The sequence below is a fragment of the Carassius auratus genome, chromosome 22 (assembly GCF_003368295.1).
Source record: "Carassius auratus strain Wakin chromosome 22, ASM336829v1, whole genome shotgun sequence".
In the NCBI taxonomy this organism is placed as follows: domain Eukaryota; kingdom Metazoa; phylum Chordata; class Actinopteri; order Cypriniformes; family Cyprinidae; genus Carassius; species Carassius auratus.
The window spans coordinates 5744085-5768499 of NC_039264.1; the positions used below are offsets into that span (position 1 = coordinate 5744085).

The 24415-nt window shown below is 36.0% G+C and overlaps 2 long non-coding RNA genes and 1 pseudogene across 2 annotated transcripts; 1 reads left to right on the top strand and 2 right to left on the bottom strand.

The window, feature by feature from the left end:
* Window positions 1-7050: 7050 nt before the first annotated feature.
* LOC113039500 (uncharacterized) lies at window positions 7051-8018 on the top strand. The gene is made up of 3 exons (XR_003275030.1): window positions 7051-7323; window positions 7597-7642; window positions 7721-8018. It is a non-coding gene; the product is annotated as an uncharacterized LOC113039500 (long non-coding RNA).
* A 1535-nt stretch (window positions 8019-9553) lies between these two features.
* On the bottom strand, window positions 9554-10853 carry LOC113040774 (uncharacterized; annotated as a pseudogene).
* A 10152-nt stretch (window positions 10854-21005) lies between these two features.
* On the bottom strand, window positions 21006-23175 carry LOC113039495 (uncharacterized). Its single transcript, XR_003275020.1, has 2 exons — window positions 23135-23175; window positions 21006-22183 (listed from the first exon to the last, which is right to left on the bottom strand). It is a non-coding gene; the product is annotated as an uncharacterized LOC113039495 (long non-coding RNA).
* Window positions 23176-24415: the final 1240 nt, after the last annotated feature.

Here is a 24415-nt window from a genome sequence, read left to right on the forward strand (position 1 = left end):
AACCTTAGATACAGTATAAAAACCTCTGCTTCCGCGATGATATCAGTTCAAAAACAATATATCTTAGTTGATTTATGTTGTGTAAATTGGGCCAACCACAGCTGATTCCAATCTGGCTTAGACTCAATGGCACACAGCAAAATCCCCAGTGTTAATTTAACACTCTGAGTGTGGACTCATATAAACACTGAAGCAGTGTTAAAAGTAACACTGAAGCAGAGTTGAAGTTAATGAGATAATTAAGAAGTTAATTGAGTTATGATGGACCATTATTGAGGATACCTGATTTTAACAAGCAGAATCACAAACAAGAAAATCACAATTTGTGTATCACCATTAAAGTGGTCAGTGTTTGCTTTAGTTGGGATCTTAGCTTGTAACTTTTTACTTTTAAAGTTTGTTTGTCAAACCAAGAGCAAGAATCATTGCGTGTTGATGATTATGTTTTAATGTATTCGTTGTTTGACATGAGTCACTGAACTCATTTACAGTTTTTTCTCAAAGTAAAACTTCCATTATTGATTGTCACAGCTTTGATTCCACAATGAAAAAATCTGCATTTTCTATACATTTTGTAGGTATCTCTTGCAAGTGATTCTGATTTTTTTTATTAAAGAATTTTAATTTTAGGCACACACAGATAACAATAATCAGCGTATGAATCTCAACAATGGTGACAAACAGCATATTCAGATAAACAGACCAACTCTGAACATCACAAAACTAGATACAAAAATGAACATAAAAACAGCAAAAATAAAATATAGTTAGAATAAAAAGTTAAAAAGACAGATTCTCATAATTTATTCATGCCGCAATGCATGATGGGAGCCATGGATGAGTTTTTATTGGCTACAACATGCTTTTTTGATGGTCACCGTTGTTGGGATGCTCACGCTGATTCCTGATGTCTGTGTGTCTAAACAAAATATTTTTTTTTTTACGTAGCACTAACGATTAAAAACATGTCATACTATGTCAGAAATGCTGAGTTGCTTACTTTTCTTTTTCACTTAATTTATGAATGCAGTAAAGAAACCTAAACTCAAGCATTCAGGTCACTCTATAACAAATAGCTCAAACCACAATCAATGGCACACATGATTGCCTCTGCTGTGGTCTGTCTGTATGATATAATTCAGTCACCACAGCCACATAAAAACTAAAGATAATAACTGAAGGGTCAAGATCCCAGCTAAATCAAACACTGACCACTATAATGGTGACACACAAATTGTGATTTTCTCGTTTGGTGATTCTGCTTGTTAACATCAGGTGTCTTCAATAATGGTCAATCATAACTCAATTAACTTCTTAATTATCTCATTAACTTCAACTCTGCTTCAGTGTTACTTTTAACACTGCTTTAGTGTTTATATGAGTCCACACTCAAGAGTGTTAAATTAACACTGGGGATTTTGCTGTGCAGGGGTTATTTTTTTCTATTACATTGACACTTATACAATAAAAGGAGGACATGATGTTTTTGGAAAAAGAAAAAGACAAACACTGTAATGTATGGACGAGGAAGAGTAAGAGCAAGGGGCCCAGGGCGAAGAGCAGGAGCAGTGAGAGGAGCAAGAGCAGTGAGAGGTGCAGGAGCAGTGAGAGGAGCAGTGAGAGGAGCAGGAGCAGTGAGAGGAGCAGTGAGAGGAACAGGAGCAGTGAGAGGAGCAGTGAGAGGAGCAGGAGCAGTGAAAGGAGCAGTGAGAGGAGCATGAGCAGTGAGAGGAGCAGTGAGAGGAGCAGTGAGAGGAGCAGGAGCAGTGAGAGGAGCAGTGAGAGGAGCATGAGCAGTGAGAGGAGCAGTGAGAGGAGCAGGAGCAGTGAGAGGAGCAGTGAGAGGAGCATGAGCAGTGAGAGGAGCAGTGAGAGGAGCAGTGAGAGATGCAGTGAGAGGAACAGGAGCAGTGAGAGGAGCAGTGAGAGGAGCAGTGAGAGATGCAGTGAGAGGAGCAGGAGCAGTGAGAGGAGCAGTGAGAGGAGCAGTGAGAGATGCAGTGAGAGGAACAGGAGCAGTGAGAGGAGCAGTGAGAGGAGCAGGAGCAGTGAGAGGAGCAGTGAGAGGAGCATGAGCAGTGAGAGGAGCAGTGAGAGGAGCATGAGCAGTGAGAGGAGCAGTGAGAGGAGCAGGAGCAGTGAGAGGAACAGTGAGAGGAGCAGCGAGAGATGCAGTGAGAGGAGCAGTGAGAGGAGCAGGAGCAGTGAGAGGAGCAGTGAGAGGAGCATGAGCAGTGAGAGGAGCAGTGAGAGGAGCATGAGCAGTGAGAGGAGCAGTGAGAGGAGCAGTGAGAGATGCAGTGAGAGGAACAGGAGCAGTGAGAGGAGCAGTGAGAGGAGCAGGAGCAGTGAGAGGAGCAGTGAGAGGAGCATGAGCAGTGAGAGGAGCATGAGCAGTGAGAGGAGCAGTGAGAGGAGCAGGAGCAGTGAGAGGAACAGTGAGAGGAGCAGCGAGAGATGCAGTGAGAGGAGCAGTGAGAGGAGCATGAGCAGTGAGAGGAGCATGAGCAGTGAGAGGAACAGTGAGAGGAGCAGCGAGAGATGCAGTGAGAGGAACAGTGAGAGGAGCATGAGCAGTGAGAGGAGCATGAGCAGTGAGAGGAGCAGTGAGAGGAGCAGGAGCAGTGAGAGGAACAGTGAGAGGAGCAGCGAGAGATGCAGTGAGAGGAGCAGTGAGAGGAGCATGAGCAGTGAGAGGAGCATGAGCAGTGAGAGGAACAGTGAGAGGAGCAGCGAGAGATGCAGTGAGAGGAACAGTGAGAGGAGCATGAGCAGTGAGAGGAGCATGAGCAGTGAGAGGAGCAGTGAGAGGAGCAGGAGCAGTGAGAGGAACAGTGAGAGGAGCAGCGAGAGATGCAGTGAGAGGAGCAGTGAGAGGAGCATGAGCAGTGAGAGGAGCATGAGCAGTGAGAGGAACAGTGAGAGGAGCAGCGAGAGATGCAGTGAGAGGAACAGGAGCAGTGAGAGGAGCATGAGCAGTGAGAGGAGCAGTGAGAGGAGCAGTGAGAGATGCAGTGAGAGGAACAGGAGCAGTGAGAGATGCGGTGAGAGGAGCAGGAGCAGTGAGAGATTGCCCCCCCCCCCCCCCCCCTTTTATCTGGGCTTTTTGCTGTTGTTGTTTTTTGTTCAGAATGCTCTTATGTGTTTCATGGATATTTTGTTCACTGTAAGCAATACTGTCAAACCTTTTCTGTTCTATCATACCGTGTTTCTACTGTACCTCCGGCAGTAAACAGTAAAGGAAAAAAATAGCTTTTTTACTGGAATGCTTTTGAATGTGAACTTTACTGTACATTTGGACATACAGTTCCTAACCAAGAAATTTAGTGTTAAATAGTGGATTGCAAGTTTTGCATGCAAATACCTGTAAAACTGAGACTGAAAAGTCTATGCAGTTTTTGTAATGTCAACAATAGCCAGTATTTTGAAACCTGGTGTACTTTGATTGACTGCATGTACCTTTTGAGGTGAAAACAAGTGTTATTCTTTGACAGAATAATTTAATTTTGAGTCAGATTTCCAGTGTTTTGGTAAAGTTGGTGTGTGCAGAGAAAGATGCGTTCTATTTTGAAATGAAGATTTAGTATATATTTAACAAAATGTGTTTTTGAGAAGAAAATTATCCATTTGGCCAATTGTGTTTTGTGGGTGTGAGTCTGTGTTCAAAGTTTAGAAAAAGTATCTGAAGTATGGTTAAGCGCTTGTTAGCAATTGAAAAAAAATGTAATTCCTCTGTTTTGAGATGATATATAATATCTGAAGGACAGTTCTTGTATGATCATGTCTCATGGTGTGTGTTGTTTTCTCTCTTCTCTTCCGGTCCATGATCTCCTCTGCTGGTGGATGTTATTATTACACATCTGGAGACACAGGGCTTCTTCTTCTTTGAAGGCCATTCACACAAATATATGTAGTTTGATGAAAGAAATGTATTTTCAAGCAACATATGAAGCTGGAAATATTTCATTATATTATATTTTATTTCTTAACAGGGATTGAAGTTGAGAGGAGTGAATGTAAAGTGCTCTGTACCACGACTGATGTGAGACCCTTGAGCAAGGCTCCTAACCCCCAACTGCTCCCCGTGTTTATGTGTGTATGTGTGTATGTGTGTGTGTGTGTGTGTGTGTGTGTGTGTGTCTGCTGACGTGTGTGTGTGGATGGGATGAATGCAGAGCTCATACTCTGTCTCTTTCTCTCTCCTGATGAAGCTGGTTGTAGCTCCCTCTTGTGACTGAATATGAAAATCGCTCTTTACTCTGACATTTCAGTCCTTTAGGAGCTGATTTTGGAAATATGTTAATCACTTTGCTTCTTTGATCCATTTTATAATGATTGACAATGATGTTGAAATATTTATCTTGTAATGTTTGCTTTACCACAAAATTACCCTCTTCGTCATCCTTTTCCCTCTTATTCTTCACTGAAAATATGTGCTGCCTATTCAATTGTAAAATTATGTGGTGTTTTGAAAGTTTATTTTTTATTTTTTTGATAAACCAAAAGTTTAGAACAAATTAAAAATATGAAATAGAAAATAGAAATGTGAATTAAAATTATTTAAAATAGCAATGTTTATTAACTGTAAACGTTTTTTCTATTTGTTTTTATTTATTTTTAAAATAATTTTCTTGCACAATTTGCACAATTACAATACAAGACAGGGACCATATCCCACTTACTAAAATTATATATTTTATATTTTCTTCTACTGCCATCATGTGCTCAGAAAGATGAAGTGCATTTAAAAGTCTTTTCATGGCAGATTTTATAGCTCCCTGGGTGTTTGTGATTTCAGCTAACACAAGAAATGTATTTTATTTTAAGTGTTTCTCCCCCTAAACTATATCTGGTCATATGCAGTTACAGCGCATAAGAAAAGTACATAAAGTACATAATTGTACCTTTAGGGGTACAATAGCTTGTCACTGGTGCTGTACCCTTGTGATTTGTACCTTAAGAGACAAGTTTTGTAAAGAGGTGGGAAGTCCACCTCTGTACAACTGACTTCAGACACAGTCTTAGATGAAATCAACTGAAATAAAATACATGAAATCTCTCAAGATCTGATTAAACAACCCCACAAACAGCATCACCAGCTCCACTTATTAATAACCAGACTGACTTTATTTCTGTCAGACGTCTACAGAAGATCTTATTGAGAATGAACTAAGGTTTAGATGTTGATTTATTGTTTCATTTGAAGTAACCATGTTAGAGATCAGTGTTTGCTTTAGTTGGGCTCTTGACCCTTGATTTCTGTCTTAGTTTTTTCTCTTACTGTTATAACCGTGTGTTTCTAAAACACATTTGTTGTAAACCAAAAGCCCAGAAGAAATGCACTGAGTTACAGAGGATCAGATGTTGATGTTTTATTGGTTAAAAAGATGCCACCATCATGGAGATCAGTGTTTGATTTAATTGTGCTCTTGACCCTTGACATGTTGTGCTAGATCTTTCTCTGTAGCTCATTACTCAATTTCCTCTGTAATTCTCAATAACAGCAGATGTTCATCACGAATGTCATCATTTAATTAGTCACTTAATTATCTCATTAACTTTAACTCTTTGAGGACTTGGGACTTGACTCAAGACTCGTTTGTGACTTGGAAGGAATGACTTGGTTCCTCCTCTGATGAAATCGGCTGATGAGTTCATGGGTGGAACAAAAATATGGCAGGACTTTTACTCTTTGGCACCTGGACTTCCCACCTCTGATCTCCACCCACATATTACAGTCATTAAAAAAATCTGCAGATTGGAACACTCTACATTCATTTACACAATGTTTCAAGAATTCACGTCGGCCTGCTGCAACAGCAACACCTCTGAAACCCTGAAATCCTGCCTGATGACAACGCCACGACTCTGGAGACCCAGACAGCAAGCTGTTTCGGTCCAGATCTGTCCCACATCTGGCCCGCATGGATTTCATGGGGCAGCTGCCTCTGCTGGCATCGATTACATATCCGACAGCTGTATCCACACTGATGCGTTCAAAATTATAAAAGCAACTATTATAGTCATACACAGCAAAATCTCCAGTGTTAATTTAACATTCTGAGTGTGGACTCATATAAACACTAAAGCAGTGTTAAAAGTAAAACACTGAAGCAGAGATGAAGTTAATGAGATAATTAAGAAGTTCATTGGGTCATGATTGACCACTATTGAAGACACCTGATGTTAACAAGAAGAATCACCAACCGAGAAAATCACAATTTGTGTAAGGACAGCCTGCATGATAGAAGGAAAATCTGCAATGTGTTTCTCTTTTCTTCAGTGATTCTGTTTGTTAACAGCAGCTGTTCATCACTAATTCTCAATCAGCACTTAGTTAATCACTTAATTACTTAAATGCAAAGTTTTAAAACTTACATGGTTTAAATCAAGGCAATCTATTTACTCAAACGGTTTGAGTAAAGTTTACTTATCGGGTTTTACAGTGCTATTTCTTTTGTCTGTTTTCTTAATTGCAGAATATTTATCATGTGCATCCAGTCCTTCGTGCTGTCTTTGCTGTAAACTGGTTTAAAGGGACAGAAGTGAGAGACTTATTTACCCTCATTTGATAAAACTGTTTTGAAAAAAAATATTTTACATTTAGAAATTTCTAGAATATCTGTTTCAGGTTTTTTATTAGTGTAAAAACTTTTCCAAAATAAAAAAGTAAGTAAGTGAAATTTTCACTTATTTTTCACAAGATCTTGAAGTGTTCCTGTAGCTCAGTGGTAGAACATTGCATTAGCAAGTGTAAGGTTGGGGGGGGGGGTTTGATTCCCCGGAACACATGATAGGTGAAAATTGTTAGCCTGAATGCACTGTAAGACGCTTTGGATAAAAGTGTCTGCTAAATGCATTACGACCACTTTACAGGAGTTTTCCAGGACTAACACATGACTTGCCACAACATGTTGTTGCCAGGAGGAACCGAAAATTATCCAACCAGGCTCTGGTGGACTTCATTGTGGCAAGATGAGCCGATAACCACATTCAGGTACATGCATCAAGAATGCATTTTTTAACTGCATTCTAAACCAATAGCTTGTCTAGTAAATAAACAACTTACACATGCATGGAAATGTTTTTAATGTCATTTTCAATTTTCTCTGCAAAGTCCATCATCAATGGACAAAAAAAAAATCACAGTGGCTTGACACTTTTTCCAAGTGTTCCATAAAGAAAATGCCTGTGCCATTGTTCATTGAAGATCAGGAACAAATTGATATTATCTCCACTCACCTGACTTCAATTCTGAACAGTACACCCACACACACCCACAGTGACCAGATCAGATTTATTATGGATGTCCTTTTTCCAGAGGTAGGACTAATGTGTTAGTTGTGCTCTGCATGGTGTCATATTCACATTGTTTTTAATGTCAAATAGTTTATCCATAATGCTAGACCATTGCGCTAAAAATAATCGTTTTGTGCTTAATATAGAAAAGGCACTTTTGATTTTGTTGTAAAAAAACAACAACAACAACAACAACAAAAAACTAAACATGCAAAATGATGCTTGGCTTATTTGGGCAGTGATAAATCTCAATTCTTTCTTGTGCTCTTGCTGTTGTGGAACATGTTCATCTTGGAGGCTGAGGAGAAATTCCTGCGAGGACCTGTCATTGACGCAAGCTACTGTAAGGATCCTATAAAGGAAATATTTATAATCAACCATTGTTTCTACCACTATGCAACTTTTGCTTTATTTTTATCAGTGAGCGGGAGCACTTTGACAGCAGAATAAAAAAACAATAAAAGAAGAGAGGCAAGCCATAGGAGAGTCTACAGGAGTCATGCTGTTAAGAAATAAAAGTCATGGTGTTAATAAAAATTTTTGTGAACAACAATATTGTCTCTTTCTTTTAAAGGACCCTTGGAATTTTAGAAAAGGGTTAAATTGTGTTTGTCTTCATAAAATGCTATGTAGGACATGTTTTGTAGCTGTATGACGACCAATTGTGAATTGTACAGCAGATATTTCATTTAGGATGCAAATGATTACACAGTACTGTATGTCTAATGGCCTGAATATGTTTAATATCTAAATATAGCTTCATATAAATTCACAACATCATAAATCAGTCAGTCTCCTGTATATAAAAACAGCTTATAAATAAATAATACATTTTACAGTAGGTCATAGGTCTGCTCTGCAGCCTCCCCATATAGTGTTATTCGCCGTATTTCCTTCTCCCCCTACTGGACGCATGAGGAACAACAGGGGCGTAAAACTGCTTGGGGCCTATATCTACCGGCTCCAGGTCTGCAGCCTCCCCATAGAGGACTAACCAGAAGAGAAGAGAGAAAACAACACACAACACGAGCCACTGAAAATACATATACAAGAAAATGCTCAAAAATGCAAGTATTATGAATGTCCATTTATTTTAAATAATAAGCTTTCCATTTATGTATGGTTTTCTAGGAGAGGACAATATTTTGCCAACATAAAACTATTTGAAAATCTAGAAAAAAATAAATAATACATCTGAATATTAAGAAAATTGCCTTTAATGTTGTCCAAATGAAGTTCTTAGCAATTTATATTGCTAATCAGAAATATTTACAGTAGGAAATGTATAAAGTATCTTCATGGAACATGATCTTCACTTAATATCCTAATGATTTTTGGCATAAAAGAAAAATCTATAATTTTGACCTTTGTTTTTGGCTATTGGTACAAATGTACCCATGCAACGTCTGACTGGTTTTGTGGTCCGGGTCGTATATGATAAAACTGTCTCTGGAAACAAAGATGAGTTCAATCCCCATCACTATGAAAGACGACAAAGACATTTAATCAAAGTTTGGTGATGAAACACAAATTATTAACACACAAATCAATGAACAATATATTGAATGTTTTTTCACAGGAGATGATCTAGTTATGATGATCAGATCAAATCTGAGTAAAAAAAAAAAAAGGATCAAACTGTGGTATTATATGTAATTTAGAAGAAAAAAAAAGTGTACCCCATGTACATTTTAAAAAGTTAATATACACTTCACAAAAGTGATGTCATTATTTACAAAGTTACGTTTTAAGGCCTTGTTTTTTCATGTTCAGTCATGTAGTTGGCGCTACAGCAGGGTCTTTAGGAGACATGTTTTGAAGTTTGTTAAAAACTGGTAAAATAATAATCACTGTGGGGCATCGATGAGAATGCACAAAATTCCTTTAGTTGCTTTTATTTGATGGCTCAACATGTGGATCAAGATGTGTGGTTACTATAAAAGAATAACAACACTGCCATCAGTTACAAGTATGACAAACATAAACAAATGTTATGAAACCATATATATATATATATATATATATATATATATATATATATATAGCATATAGCAACTATCAACTTACATTTGATGCACGCACACAGTCCACGTATCAAAAACCCAGTAAAGGCCATCACAATCATATCCTCATCCACTTCCTCCATGTTCACATCTGCAGAGGTTTCTATGAGAATAAAATTAAACAATCTCGGTCATGAATAGTGAACTACAATGGAAAATTACTGTAAGTTAGTGCAATTACTTTATCCATACCCATACCTGTAACAGGGGCATCAAAGTCTGGCAAATCCACTGTTGCCTTTGAGCCACTAAGGTCTGTAAGGCATGCAAATTAGATTATTAGTTAATGACACAGAATACAAATGCAATAGAATAATTACAACAATAAAATGACAGATGCAGGCGTCAAAATCAAGTACAGTGTATATCAGATGTTGATATAAAAGGGTTAATTGATGAGTTTGATATTAAAAGATGATATAATAGCGGACCACATGCAAATAAGGAAACATTACATTGTAATTTGCAATGCTTAGCAATAACAGACTAAACAAGTGCCATAAAGTGGCTTGATCCTCTACTGTGTTACTTACTGGTCACTTGGCAAACGTCTGTTGCACCAGATTGAGTAGAGGACTCTGAAACAGCTTAATTGGATAACACAAAATATTGGTACATGACAACATCTGTACAAGTAATATATAAAACCAATTCTAAAGTGATATTGCAGTAATTCAAACATTACCAAGAACAGCCTGGTGGTTGATGTTCAGCACCACTTAACTTTCCCAAATAACTTTCTGAAGGCCTCTAGTCTTCTCAAGTTCTTCTGGCTGTTGTGGTGGTGGATGATACTTCTCATGAGGAAGACGTTGGTTGATGGAAGGGTCATATTTAGAAAGTAATTATTTTTCTTTAATTTGCTAAAGAACTGCTCCGCAGCCTGGCTATTCACTTTACCAGCAAGTTGGGCTACAAGACCAATCTTCCGGAGAGCATCCCGTTCACTTTTGAATTGTCTTCATGAAATTTGTCATTAAGGACATAGTGCTCTGCTGAGCCTGTAATTGGGTGGCCATGGCTGTCTGGGACTTGTTTTTTTATACTAAGCCATGGCAAGGAGATCTTCAGCTTTCCTTCCTTTGCCATCTTTATGTTGCCATCTGTTGGGTCAGCTAGAGGACCTTCATGTGGCGTGAAGATTAACGTCTCAGGATAGCAAAGATTGGTGTGTGTGGCCAGTCCCCGTGCGAAATCATAGAGGACTACGTTGGGTATGTGTTTCCATGAGAGGAGGACATCTGCAAAGTCCCTCGGACTCTCTGCGCGCAAACAGCATTTGATGCTATACACAATTCCACAAGGGCACATGACCACAGCCCTTCCTCCTAGGAAAAAAACATCTATGTCAGGCAGCAGTAATAAAAGTATAAGGCCTACAAAGGTAAAGTGGCAGTCCCAAACATACCAGAGGCACCCCAAATCTTTTTTCTTAGCAGAGGCACCCCGAATCTTTTCGGATACTTTGTCGTAAGTCTGTCTAGATTTCATCTCAGATGAAAGCCTCTCTAAGAGGTCACTTTTTAAAGCCAATGCCAACAATACCACATTCCCTGCACAGTTTCCTTATCACTGATACCTAAAACCAATCAAAATACAGTTGCAACAAAAATACTTACATGTTCCTTAGCCAAAGAAACACTTCACACTAGTCGCAGAAATTAGAAATTAAATCATATTGACCTTTTTCTTATAAAGCTCATTTTTAAGTCTATCTTCAGAGACAGTTATTTCACAAAGCTCAGCTTCTTTGGGTTGGTGGATTTTTTGGAACTCTGTGTCAAGGCATTGACTGGACTTGACTGGTGTATTTCTTCCAATCCATGGTGCCCAACAGTGGTAATTGGGGTGGACAGTGAAGGGATTGTCGCTCTGTTCTTAAATAACATAAAAAGCAAAATGTTCAATAATGTAAATAGCATTCCAAATGTCAAGAAGAGGCACATAAAAGCAAGAGAATTATTTTTACAAAGCCACGACCAATCATTTGCAGGGCCAGTTTATCCCAAAAGTCATCCATATCCATGTGTCCATTGAAATCCTTTGGTGGTGGTTTGATGTCACTCACTAACAACATACAGAAAGGAAAAAATATTAATAAGACGACCTGTATAATAGAGAAAATTAGGTACAAGCCTCCTGTGGCTAAATATGCACAAGCAGTGTCTAATCACTCAGAATGATTTATTTGCTCAAAGCACATCATTTCAAATTGATCAATGCCAACACACTTACATGACATGTTGAATGCTCCCTTTTTGTGGAGATCCATGATGACAATGGGTGGATGATCCCCACATGTCACACAAGAGTATTCATACTCGTGACCTGTGAGTGCCTCAAAATGGAGATAGGCATGGAGCACTGTTTTGGCTGGAGGAAACTGTTCCCCTATAGTGACCTCCAGACACTGAACCACTCTCCCGACAGCAGTGTGGACCTATGATTTAAGATAACACAAACAATAATTGCTATCCACTTCTTGAAAAACCTTGCAAAGCATTACTTTTACTAGAGATAATGGTCAATTATTTAAGATAGCCTAACCTGTAGCATGTTCGAAGATGTAGGCATAAAGGGAGGTCAAGAATGACACTGGTATTAAAATTATGCAGGCCATCCTTCCACTCTTGATACCTGTAGTGGATTCCACACTGGTGGCAACATTTTGAGTAGGTGGCAACGTCTGAAAAATACCATGTTAAAAAATTAAGCCATACTACAATACCTTTTAGGACATATTCAGAACTGATGTCATTATGTATTTTATAGATCCTATTGGAACAAAATTACTTACCATGGATAATTCTTGTATTTGTAAGAATTTTGGCCTTTGATGTGATGAGCAGAGGGTCTGATAAAGGAACATTTCCAGCACATCTGTGGCAGAACATCTCATCGGTGATGCATGTGGCTCATACACTGAAATGCACCTCTTTAAAGATGGCATTGTCATCTCTGTCGCTACAGACAAGGGTTTGTTGTCTTGGGTGGCCAAGCTTTGTCTCTGTAGGCAATCTCTCTTTCTTTCACTGCCAAACTATTTTAGCCTGACCATTTCTGTCAGGGTGCTTTCTGAAAGAGAAGGATCATCAGCAAAGGACCCACAATAGTCTAGTGACCTGAGGTGATGGCATTTGTAGTGGCTTAGTCCACTCCTCCTGGCTAAGTCCATCTCCACTTACAGGATGGAAACTCACATCTTACATTCTGCTCCGCTCCCCAGATTTTGTACACAACATGGATTGGAACACTCGAAGAAAGAAAATGTTTCTGGACTGCATAGACACCATTAGCTCGGTCTATGCAATCAGAATAAAAGTGATGGCTTGCTGTAATGTCGTCTCTAGATTTTGTGTGTTTCCTCTCCAGATGTTTTCTTACATTTTTTTTTTTGAATAGTAATGTGACAATGAGGGCAATTTGCTTTAACAACTATGCTGTTTCGTAGTTGTGATTTTATGAAGGACCTACTAGCAGTTAAGGGAGGCAGGTCAGGAATGGCTATTTTAAGAAAACTGTATATTAAGATATACATTAGAGAATTAGATCATTTCATTTATAAGAAACAACTCAAATCAAAATCTACATTTAAACCATATGAGACCAGGGTCAATATCACCATAGAGTGCCTTTCAACCCTCACAATACTCACACATTTTGATTTTAATTTACCATTCACTTTATGTCATGTCATAATAGTAGACACTCAAATACTATAATAAATATATTATCTGAGCTCCCACAATGTTTTTTTTTTAATTATGGGCCATTTTTTAGAGCATAAAGCATAGATATGTCCACCCTGTCGTGGACATATAAATTACAGTTAAATGTGTTTTCATTGCACTATTAAGATACAAATTATACTTTCTGAAAGGTATGATGTCCCTTTCCTAAACAGGGTTATTTGTTTGCTTTCAAATTATAAATACATAAAAGATTTTATGTAAAAAAATTTTTTTAAAGAAACTCATACAATTCGCACATGTATTTTTTCTTATTTGGAGAAATATTTGAATATTTGGACGCAGTTTTTTGTTTGCATGTTATTGCCCCCACACCTAGCACAATGGATTATATAGGTATGATTACATTATTATTTTAAATATTATTTAAAAAAACCAAGATGACAGGGTGGACGAGCCCACAACGGAGTGGACACATGAAGCAGAACACAAAAAGCATGACAAAATATGACAATGAAACATTTACTCAACTTAAAAAAATAAATATCTAATTATATTCTCAATCACACTGATATTTTATGTAATATAACATTTCTATAAATTGCAATATTAAGTACAAATGAATGCGATGTCCACCCCATCGAGTCTAAGTGGCCGACAGGGTGGACATTTTTTAACAACGACAGGGTGGACATTTTGAGCTTCAATTAGCATATTAGCTTACAACAAACTGTGACTAGCTAAATAGTTAGTCTGGTTGTTGAAGAGAATTTGGTATATTTAAACTTACATATTTTGAAAATATTGTATTTTAATCACTTCCTGTATATTTTATGGCGACAGGGTGGACATGTTAAGCTTTGGCAAACCAAGTAAGCAAACTTATATGAAGAAAATTTGTCAGTTGAAAAGTCAACTGCTACTCACCTCAGCAGTTGAAATTCTCGCCACTGAAGATATAAAAAAAAATCTGTTGTGATGATGTCACTAATGGTGATAGCCTCTTCTTAAAGGGACAGATTCCGCAATATGACAGGCTGGACAACCATTCAAGGGACATGGACAAACTCTTCTTTTTTATCAAATAAAAATATTGTTTTTATTACAAAATGATCAATACACTCAATTTGAGTAATATCTTATTTAACAAAATACTAATAGGAAAACATTTTTTTTTTTTCATTTGACTGTTTTACTCTCATTCAAATTTAATGAGCAGTGCCTGGGACATAGCAAAACAACATACATCCTCTCATACAAAACTAAAGAAAATATTGAAAATGTATCTAAAGAGCCAAGTAATGCTTCTGTTATGAATAAAAAAAACTTAGCCTAATATAACACACCTTTCATAGTCATTTGTATGTTGAGTTATCATGGCAAATGAGTTATTTATGTTCAGGACACCAAAAGGCACCCTACAGTGATATTGACCCACCAAAGTTTTTAATGTAGGTTTTATCATGCATGGCATATGTTTGTATTATTTGACAAAATACTTGAGTGAGTGTGCAGTTCAACTTGTGCAGAGACTTAGAGATTTGCATACATACATGCATGCCTATAAATGTGTATTTTGTGTGTTCACATCATAGACTGTCAAAAAAAAAATCAAAAAAAAATCACACATTTGTGATTATCCACTCTAATGTGCTCCAGAAACCATGTGGAGTATGTTTAAATGCAAGGAGTAAACAGGGTCTTACCAGAAGAAGCCATGTCACGCAACCTAAAGAGAGACAACAAGATAAAAATAAAAATGTAATTAATTTTAAAAGTGAGAGAGACAGAGCGGGTAAAGAGAAGACTAGGGGGAGCTTAACCTACACGTGGTTAGCTAAATTTGAGTCAGGCAGACTGACTCAATCAAGTACTTTTGCCTCTCGAAATAAATTATTGACCCATCTTTTGAATTGATATCGCATCAATCGTTTATAAATAATAAATGTTGCATCATTACAATACAATCAACAAAAATAACTTATTTACATACCTCAATTTGTATCGCTTCAAAAAATGTCTGCTGCTATCATACAGATATGGTCTGCTGTTTTGATGACTAGGCTCATATACTAATATACAGCCTCCCCCTACTGGACGCATGAGGAACAACAGGGGCGTGTCTGCAGCCTCCCCCTACTCGGTTAGTGTGGCCTGTTTCACCCCTGCTGGTAGATGATATAACTACACCCTGAGGAAAGGAGGCAACCTCCTCATCTGAAGGCTACTCAAAAGTATTTGTGTATTCCGGTAAAATAAAAGAATTTGCAAGCAACATAAGAATCGAAAATGTTTTATTTTGTAATATATGTTGTTTGTTTATTTGTATGTTTTTTGCTGATGATTCACAGCAACATATGACTCTCCTGATGCAGATGATGCTGCTTTAGCTCTCTCTTGTGACCGAATATCTCAAGTTCTGTTCAGTACACAGTCCATGTGTAGATTTATTGCTATTTATTTTCAAAAGTGTTTGTATGGGATTAGAATCCCACCAAAAGTATTGTAGTCACAGATCGAAAAATAATAAGCATAAATAAAATATTTTAAAACACGTGTAAAATAATAACGCACAAAACCGAAAAACAATTGATTTTTTTTTGGATTACACAAAACTGAAACATGAATCAAAATCAGATTCCCTGCTAATGTTATTTTTTTGTGTGCTTGTGGTCTTTTCCCCTTTGCTCTTGTTTCCACGTTCTGCGCTTGCGTTTCTAAAAGTTGCAGTTTGAGTTTAATGTAAATCAGGGCGGGCTTCAATGTCACCAAGTATATAGACATTCTAGATTGACATTCTAGACACTCAAGTTCTAGATTGACAGCTGCGCCTCTAGCCAATCAGTCCAAGGGGGAGTTGACGTCACTCCAATGCGACTGTATTCATGTATAATTTTTTGAAACTATATTTAAAATAAGATTATGAAAAGAGGCAGAAATATGTATAGTAAAAACGCTCTGCTTACCATTTTATTTTAAACAATGAAATCCTTGTTTGAGACCCCTATTTTCAATGACGATTTCTACTTTATAAAGTCCTCTGTGTTCTGTGCTAATGTGTGTGATGATAAGAGATACAGTTCAGCTTGAGTCTGTCTCTGAAACTCTCATCAGCACCATCCTGAAGCCTCTCATTGTGGACTCTTTGTGGTTGTTTTTAGTGATATGAGTGTTTTTAGGTCCAAATATCCACAGAGACACATTATATCTCATTATATCTCTGCAGTTCAGTAGCATCAGTGCGTAGAGTGACATACTCTCCCTGTGGTGTGTATTTCATCGATCTCAACACCAAACACAACTGTGGAACAAATATTGAAACTGGTTGAGTCACAACTGAAGCTGGTTTACTAAAACTGTAACTGAAACACATTTGGAACCAGTCAGAGATAATAAAGACAGGCAGGAAAAACATTACACATTTGGTTTAAGAGGTCACAGACTGCTCAAATAACCCTCCACAAGTCAAAAACAGCAGAGACTTATTTGTATATGAACTCTGAACCTGATTTTACTGTAGATGAAAAGGCTGCAGTTCCTTGCTCCTTGTGTATGAATCATCTTATCCTTATGTTACTGCTCATGAAAACAATAGCGCTTATTGTTGTCAGATATCTCTCTTCAGTTGGCTTATATAATATAATATTTCATTGTTAAAATCTATGGTAAGCAGAGCGTTTTTATTATACATATTTCTGCCTCTTTTCATAATCTTATTTTAAATATAGTATAAAAAAATTACAGTGAATATTCATAATAGCATAACAGTAATTTAAGATATGGTAACTTGATTTTTACTAAAGCTGCTTTGGATAAAATGAAAATAAAAATGATTTAATTATAAGATGGTCACTTGTTTTTTTTTTTAATACGGAGTATTATTTTATTTTTAAATATGGTGTGTTATTTTGAACATTTCCTCATCCTTGACATGTCATCTATGGCAAAGTTTCCACTTTGTTATTGTGGTATAATCTACATTCCCAAATGTCATTTAAAAACAAAACCATTTGTGGTTGTTTGCTGTTCATGTTGGTCAGGGTCTTTGGCATATATAAATTCTCAGCCCAGAATGAAAACTTCAACTTAAATACTTTTAGTAGATTTAAACCACCAGTGTAACTGAAATGAAATACTTTCGATGATGAAGTAAAGGATGCAAAAGTCATTGCTTCTCTGTTCAGTCAAATATTGATTCAAATATGGGAACTAACAAACACTGTATCCTATTTCTGTTTCACAAAACTGCAACTTTTTAGTGTATCTCACAAGTGCAATTTTATTTGCATTTGCATCTTTATTTTTTTCTCATATTTCTGAGTTTATAAACTGTTGTAATAAACCACTGGCATGTTTTCCCTGTATTTATTGTGTTTTTCACCTCATCTCCCCGTTCCTGTGATCACCTGTCCACAGAATCCTTCATCATCATCATTATATGATGAAACAAACAAATCATTTTCCTTATGAAAAAAAAATAAATAAATAAAACGCTTTAAATGTGTTGTTTTTGACAAAGGTCATAGTTTTGGTGCTGAACTTGAAATCATTATAGACAAAAGTAACACACAAGCTGCTTTCAAAATATAGCCACAAACGTCACTGTATGTGTTATGGATATTAATGATGATATACACATACTAAACTACAACTTAGGGGATTCAGTCACACATCGTCCCACCTTTCTGGCTGAAAACAAACGCTCACAAGAGAACTAGCTGTGCATTTGCCTTGTTAAAGCCAATTTTATTACTCATTAGCCTAAGTCTTAAAATAATTGACTAATTATTTTCCTCTCAATCCTTAGACTATGTCCACTCCTATGGGTTTACTGAAGCTGTGATCCGATTGGCTCGCTCTGCTCTGGTGGGCGTGGCTGCTGTTGCTGTGCTGCTTTATGATGTCCACTGGCCATGTGTTGATTTCATCATGCAGACATTTTGGTAAATGTGAATTCACCAAGAAGAACATGTTCCTGGATCGTGATGTTGATGTTCTTGTACATCCTGGAACATAATTTTTAGTCAACCAATCAATGTCAAGTTTAGGCTTAAAACAAGGGTTAGGGCTTCTATACCATTCTTATTCACTTCTTATTTACCTCTGATTAAAGGATCACTTATGGATAGGGTTAGGTTTAGGAATAGGATCAGGACTATGTTTTTTGTATAGGAATGTTATTCAAACAATAAGAAAAGTGAGTTTGTGCTTTTCTGAAAAGGATATATCTGAAAGTTTTAAAACAGTTTTATCAGAATAAATCTGACAGGCAGTAAAAATGTCAGCAATAACTCTGAGAGCGAAACACTGTCAGAATAATTTGATGTTAGAAAGCTTTAACAAGTTATTCAACAGACATTCACAGGATAAAGAGTTACAGCATAAAGACAATTATGGTAACAAACATGACTGAATTTCTTTTTCAAAAACCTTTAAACTCACGTAATGACCTGTCACCATTCACAGCAGGAACAGAGATGTTCTCATTTTTACTGAACGTGCACTTTACAGCTGTTATAGGTGTGGAAAAATAAGATGATCCGTTTTTAAATGAGTCAGAAAAGCTGCAGGTTTCTGTAATGTGTAAAGGGCTTCTTTTCCATTCACTGCTCATATGAACATTGTAAACCTTAAAGTGTATAAGCCTCTTTTGTAGAGACCTAAAGGTGCAGTAAGGCTAGTGTTTGAACATGAAACACTGGAGAGCATTCAGCTTTTTACATTTAGTTTTCTTTGTGTGGGGCCAAAAGTTCACATTTAGATGCCTTACTGGTCAATTGTCTTTATGCATCATGCAAAGTCATAATTCATAAAATTTGAACTTAGTCCACTGCTGCCACCGTGTAGTCGAAAAGTTGAGGTGCATCCACAAAGGTTTTTTTTTTTTTTTTTTTTTTTTTTGCAGAGGAGAGAAAACTCCAGCATTTGAATCATAATAAAACATGGATTCTATAGAGGGCCGCTGTTGGACAAATGGGTGCCCTTTGCAGGATTGTACCCCCTTCCTTAAATATGTATAAATATAAATATTTAAAAAGTTATAAGGTGTGCATTATAGCTGACACCTGAATGAACACATTACAATTGTTTTTATGACTGTCTTTCTCCTCAAATGCTATTGAGCTTCAAATTTGCGTTTGGCCCAATCGTGTGTGAAAAAGTAGCATAATTTACATATGATTTACAGTTTATTTTAATGAATATCAAAAAATGTAAAAGCTGTGCATTATAGTTGACACCTAGATGAACAATTACAGTTTTATGGCTGTAATGCATAGACTTTTATGACCTACACAAACGGTGTATTCTGAGTATAGGGAGCAGCGGTACTGAATACAGACCCTGGTCTACAAGAAGTGAGACACAAGACATCATCATCAGACCCAGGGACTGAAATCAGACCAACAGTTTGAGTTTACAGTAAGGTTGAGCTCCAGCTCTAAATGTGTGAATCAAGTCTGTTTTATGGTTTATATTCCACTCTGCTCTTAGGTTGATCTTCATCTCTCTTCATGACTGGTTTAACATATTTCCACACATGTCTGTTGAACCCCATGATCTAGCAAAATAGCAAGATATGAGCTCAGCACAATAATCTGATTGATTGACATGAACAAAATATTTGTTTTGTTTGAATATAGTAGCAAGCGATCAGTTGAGAGCAAATGATTGAGAAAAACTGCAAATTTAAAGACATTTTATCCGTAAACAGACTGCAGTTTTAAAATAATGATATTTAATGTATTTTATGAGGGGTTTATAATCTGTTCAGACAATGTCTCTCTATAAAGACCCTGCTAGAGCGCCTACTAGTGACTGAATATAGAAAAACAAGGCCTTAAAACATTTTCATTTATTTTAATAATCTGTACTTTAGCTATGAAATATTTCCATAATCTCCTAAAATCTATATTTTCCTAAATTAGTTATGTGAAATATTATCTTTTTAGTTTTTTTTTATACTGATGATGATTGAAAATCTTTTTGTTCATAAAAAGATGGTCTACTTCCATTAACATTTTGCTATAATTATACTAGAACATTCATTACACTTTATTGTTAAGTATTTACAGTGCATGTATTCTGAAGGTCATTCTGTAGGTGTACTTTGATTTCTCTCTTCTCATGGTCTGTAAGCTTCCGCTGGTTAGACACAACTACACAGACATCTTTCATTGAAGGCCATTCAAAACAGATGTGTGTATTCTAATTAAATAATGCCATATACAAAAAACATATAAATTGCTAGTATTTTACTATAACATTTTACCAGTGAATCATTCTTTCTTGGATGCTTTTAGGATGATGTTGTACAGAAACACGTGACTCTCATAATGCGCCCTCTTCTGACTGAATATGAAAATTGCTCTCTCACTGTAATATTCAAGTACGAGCTGAAATGTGAAAACTTTAAACTTTTGTATATTAATTGACAGTCATGTTATTAAATTGTTTTTGTTTATTTATTTGCAACAATTCTTCAATGAAAACAGGTGTGCTGCTTATTGAAATATGGTAGGTGTTATTTTTCATCGATTGTTTGAGGAGCAGAAAGATTAAAATATAAGAAATTTGAAATAGAACATATAAATGTGATTAATTATTTGAAATTACTTAAAATGGGAATTTGTTTATTATTCTAACTTTTGATTGCACATTTTACACATTTAAGACAGGGATTTGCTAACATTTGACGTTTCTATGTTCTTCTACCGCCATCATGTGGTGAAAAAGATGAACTGCATTAAAAGTCTTTTCGTGGCAGCTCGAGATTCCCAATAAAAGCCTGTCTAGATGATACATTTAAACAACTGAAAAAGAATACAATAATAATTAATTATTACTATTATTAAGTGCGGTTTCATTTGATAAAATTGTTTCTGGTCATATTCAGTTTACTCTACATGTAGATCTGATTTTGTACATCAATCATAGAACATACAGTCTGCAGCAATACGTTTCACACAATGTTTTTTTTAATTATATTTAGTACATACAAATGTCTATATAGGCATATTGTTTATGTGTTGCATTCAAAGACAGCTGTTAGGAAGCAAATGCTCTATCAGTGTTTGTCCACCAAAGGACAGACATTATCCAAACATTAAGATCAGAGATATATCAATAACATGAACATTATTCATCAAACACATGCAGTCGTCAAATTTAATGAAGCAAAATACATGTGGTATTACATCACTACTAGAATGGAACAAAGCGTTTTATTAAAAAAAATTTTTTTTTCATGTTTCTGATACAAGTGCTATGAGGCTAATTTTAAGTGCTTAAGCTTTAGAAACAGACTGCAATCATCAACACTGGACATCAATATTAATCTGGCACTGGTGTTAATCATATAAAACAGAGAATACAATGGTTAATGAAACACTGCGGTGTTAAAATGTCTTATTAAAAGCACATTTGACACGTTCTGACAGTGTCTACAATCACACAAAATCAAACCAGTCAAACTAGGATTATGTGAAGCTAAGTGTAACATTAATAAAATGACAAAGAAGCTTGTTACATGAGTTTAACATTTCTCGCTTTCCCTGGACGGATTCTAGAGGCTCTTCTTTTTTTTTTTTTTTTTTTTTTTTTTGAAAATGATCAAAAGAAAAGAAGATATAAGCAAGAATAACTGTATACATATGATACAGAAAACTAAAACAATAAAAGGGTAGGTAGATTACAATAAGGGCAAAACTAGAATAAGAAGAAAGAGTTGTCTGAACTTAAGTTACTAAAGTCAATAGAAATTAATTTTTCGTATAGTTTAAAACACCTGACACACTTTGTTTTGCCAGTCAAACAAAAAGATGAGCATTGAGTCAACCTCAATCAGAAAATGTGAAATAGTAAGATTTTTGTTTACGGATAAAAAATTTGCCAAACAAAATAAAGATGAAAATATATTCTTTATATCTGTTGGTAAAGTCAGAGTAATAAGAAATAGCAATGAGCATAAAAATGATTTGTTGTAGATGAATGTTGATGATGTCAGAGTGATTGACACTTGTGGGTGGGTCTTGTTTTATTAAAGTGAACTCATCCCCTCCTCATTCACTCCATCAGGATCCTCTCCATTCAACAGTGGCATCACTACAGTCGCCGAGTCATTCACTCGCTTTCCTGGAGGAAAATACAGAGACAATGATGAATTAAAAACAGAGAAGATGCACTGATCTGGATTTCTTCATGAGACATCAAAACTAAAGTAAAGCTTTTACCATGTACAAACTCATTTAACACAGATTCTTGATGAATTAAATCCAAGCACTTTTCTGACAAATAAACATTATATTGCAAACTGGAATTTAAAAGTTTATTTGGTTCATTTAGACTTTTGCATCATCTACATCTACATCAAGTACTAGTCCTTGTACTCACAAATACACTTGTCAATAAAGCTCATTCTGATTCTGAGGATGTTTGTAGCATTAAAATATTCAGCAGGTGATTTCTCTGTTTCTTTAACTCACAGTCGTTTGTTTGAAATCTGAATAAACTGCATGAAACCAAATCACTCAAATCAGATCATGATCCCACTTAACTGTCACCATCCCACCGGTGGGACCCTTGGCACTCTTTTTCTGTTGTCCTTTTTCTCTGTCACATCTTTTAGTAATCATCATAAATTATATATCATTTGAAAGCTTAAAACCCCAAGATTCATCCTGTGAAAATGTTTTGCAATTTAACAAATCAGATATTTCGTTACTATGGAAATGGTACTTTAAAAACGTATTTCTTTTCATATCAACTGGAACAACTTATTTAGAAATAAGGCTTTTTTTAGCGTAAAACCTGTTATGTAAAATATTTATAATAAATAAAATTAATATAGTGCATTTTATTTATGGTACATTTAAACTATACATTTTATGCTTAAAAAAATAATAATCCACATTTCCAATAATCTGCTAAATTTAATTATTTAAAAAAAGAGACCAACCTTAGGTCTATTAAAGTGTTCATAAATGACAACCATTTAAGTTTGGATAGTGCACTTTAATGTCCATTTTAAAAAATGAGGGGTGACAGTTAAGGGGTAGATGTTCAGCACAAACAGCAGATTCTCACCAGTCTTTTCCTTCATCAATGATTTCTCCCTCATTTCTTTTGTGGCAAGAACATCTAGAACCAGAGAAACACAAAGATATCCATTAGATCAAGTGTGTTAAAGTGAAGAACAGAGATCAGAATGATACAGAAACATCATTCAGATGCTGTTTCATCAGATTGAAACAAAGACAGTTTGCGGTGTTTCAGAGGAGAAGAATCTAATACACATTTCCGTGTTATTTACAGAGTGCTGATAGAAATAAAAGCTGAATGAAATACTCATTGAGGTGAAGCAGCAACTCATGTTTAATCTTTAATAATATATATATATATATATATATATATATATATATATATATATATATATATATATATATATATATATATATATATATATATATATATATATATTTTTTTTTTTTTTTTTTTAAGAATGAAATTATCTACGGAACAAACTTTGAATGAAGTCTGAACATTAATCAGTTTGATCTGAATCACCTGCAGAAACTAATCTGAATCTATGAGGAAGAATATGATTATTATTACACTGACTGGAGAGACTCACATCTGACAATAACAATGTATGTCCTGTTTGTGTTTCCTTTACTGCTGCGGATCTTCAGTCTATAACGTCCAGCATGTTCATATTTAGAGTTCTTGATGGTCAGATTTCCAGTCTTCTCGTTCAGCTCCAGTTTGTCTCTGAATCTCTCATCAGGACCATCATGTGTCTTCCCAGTTCCTCCTTTGATTTCAGCGATGAGAGACTTTTCATCTCTAAACCTCCACTCGATCTCATCCTCTCTCTGTATTTCAGGAAGGTCAGTGTATAGGATCACAGATTCTCCCGCAGTCACGGTATGATACCTCACTTCATGTCACAGCACACAGCACATAGAAACAGAGAAATTAGGAGAGAACAAGTCAGCAAGTTTCAAGGATGTTTGTGTGAGTGTTTTTATGTGTTTGTATATACATGCACATGCAGTAGCGGCTCTGGTTTATTTAGTGCTCTAGTCAAGGAACCTTTATTTATATAGAGCTTTTAACAATACAGATTGTGTCAAAGCAACTGAACAGCATTAATTAGAAAATAGTGTGTAAATAATGACATGTTGCCCCCAAAAAGGTATAAAGACGCAACATCACATTCCCTGATACACTTTTATTGTAGAACTATGTAGGCACACAAATAACTATTAAATAAATAAAAAAATACCCAGAAAACTGGCTGACTAAAATTTAAGATGCAACATCATAAGGATTGGGTACCAAAACCCTGTACCAATATGGCACCGC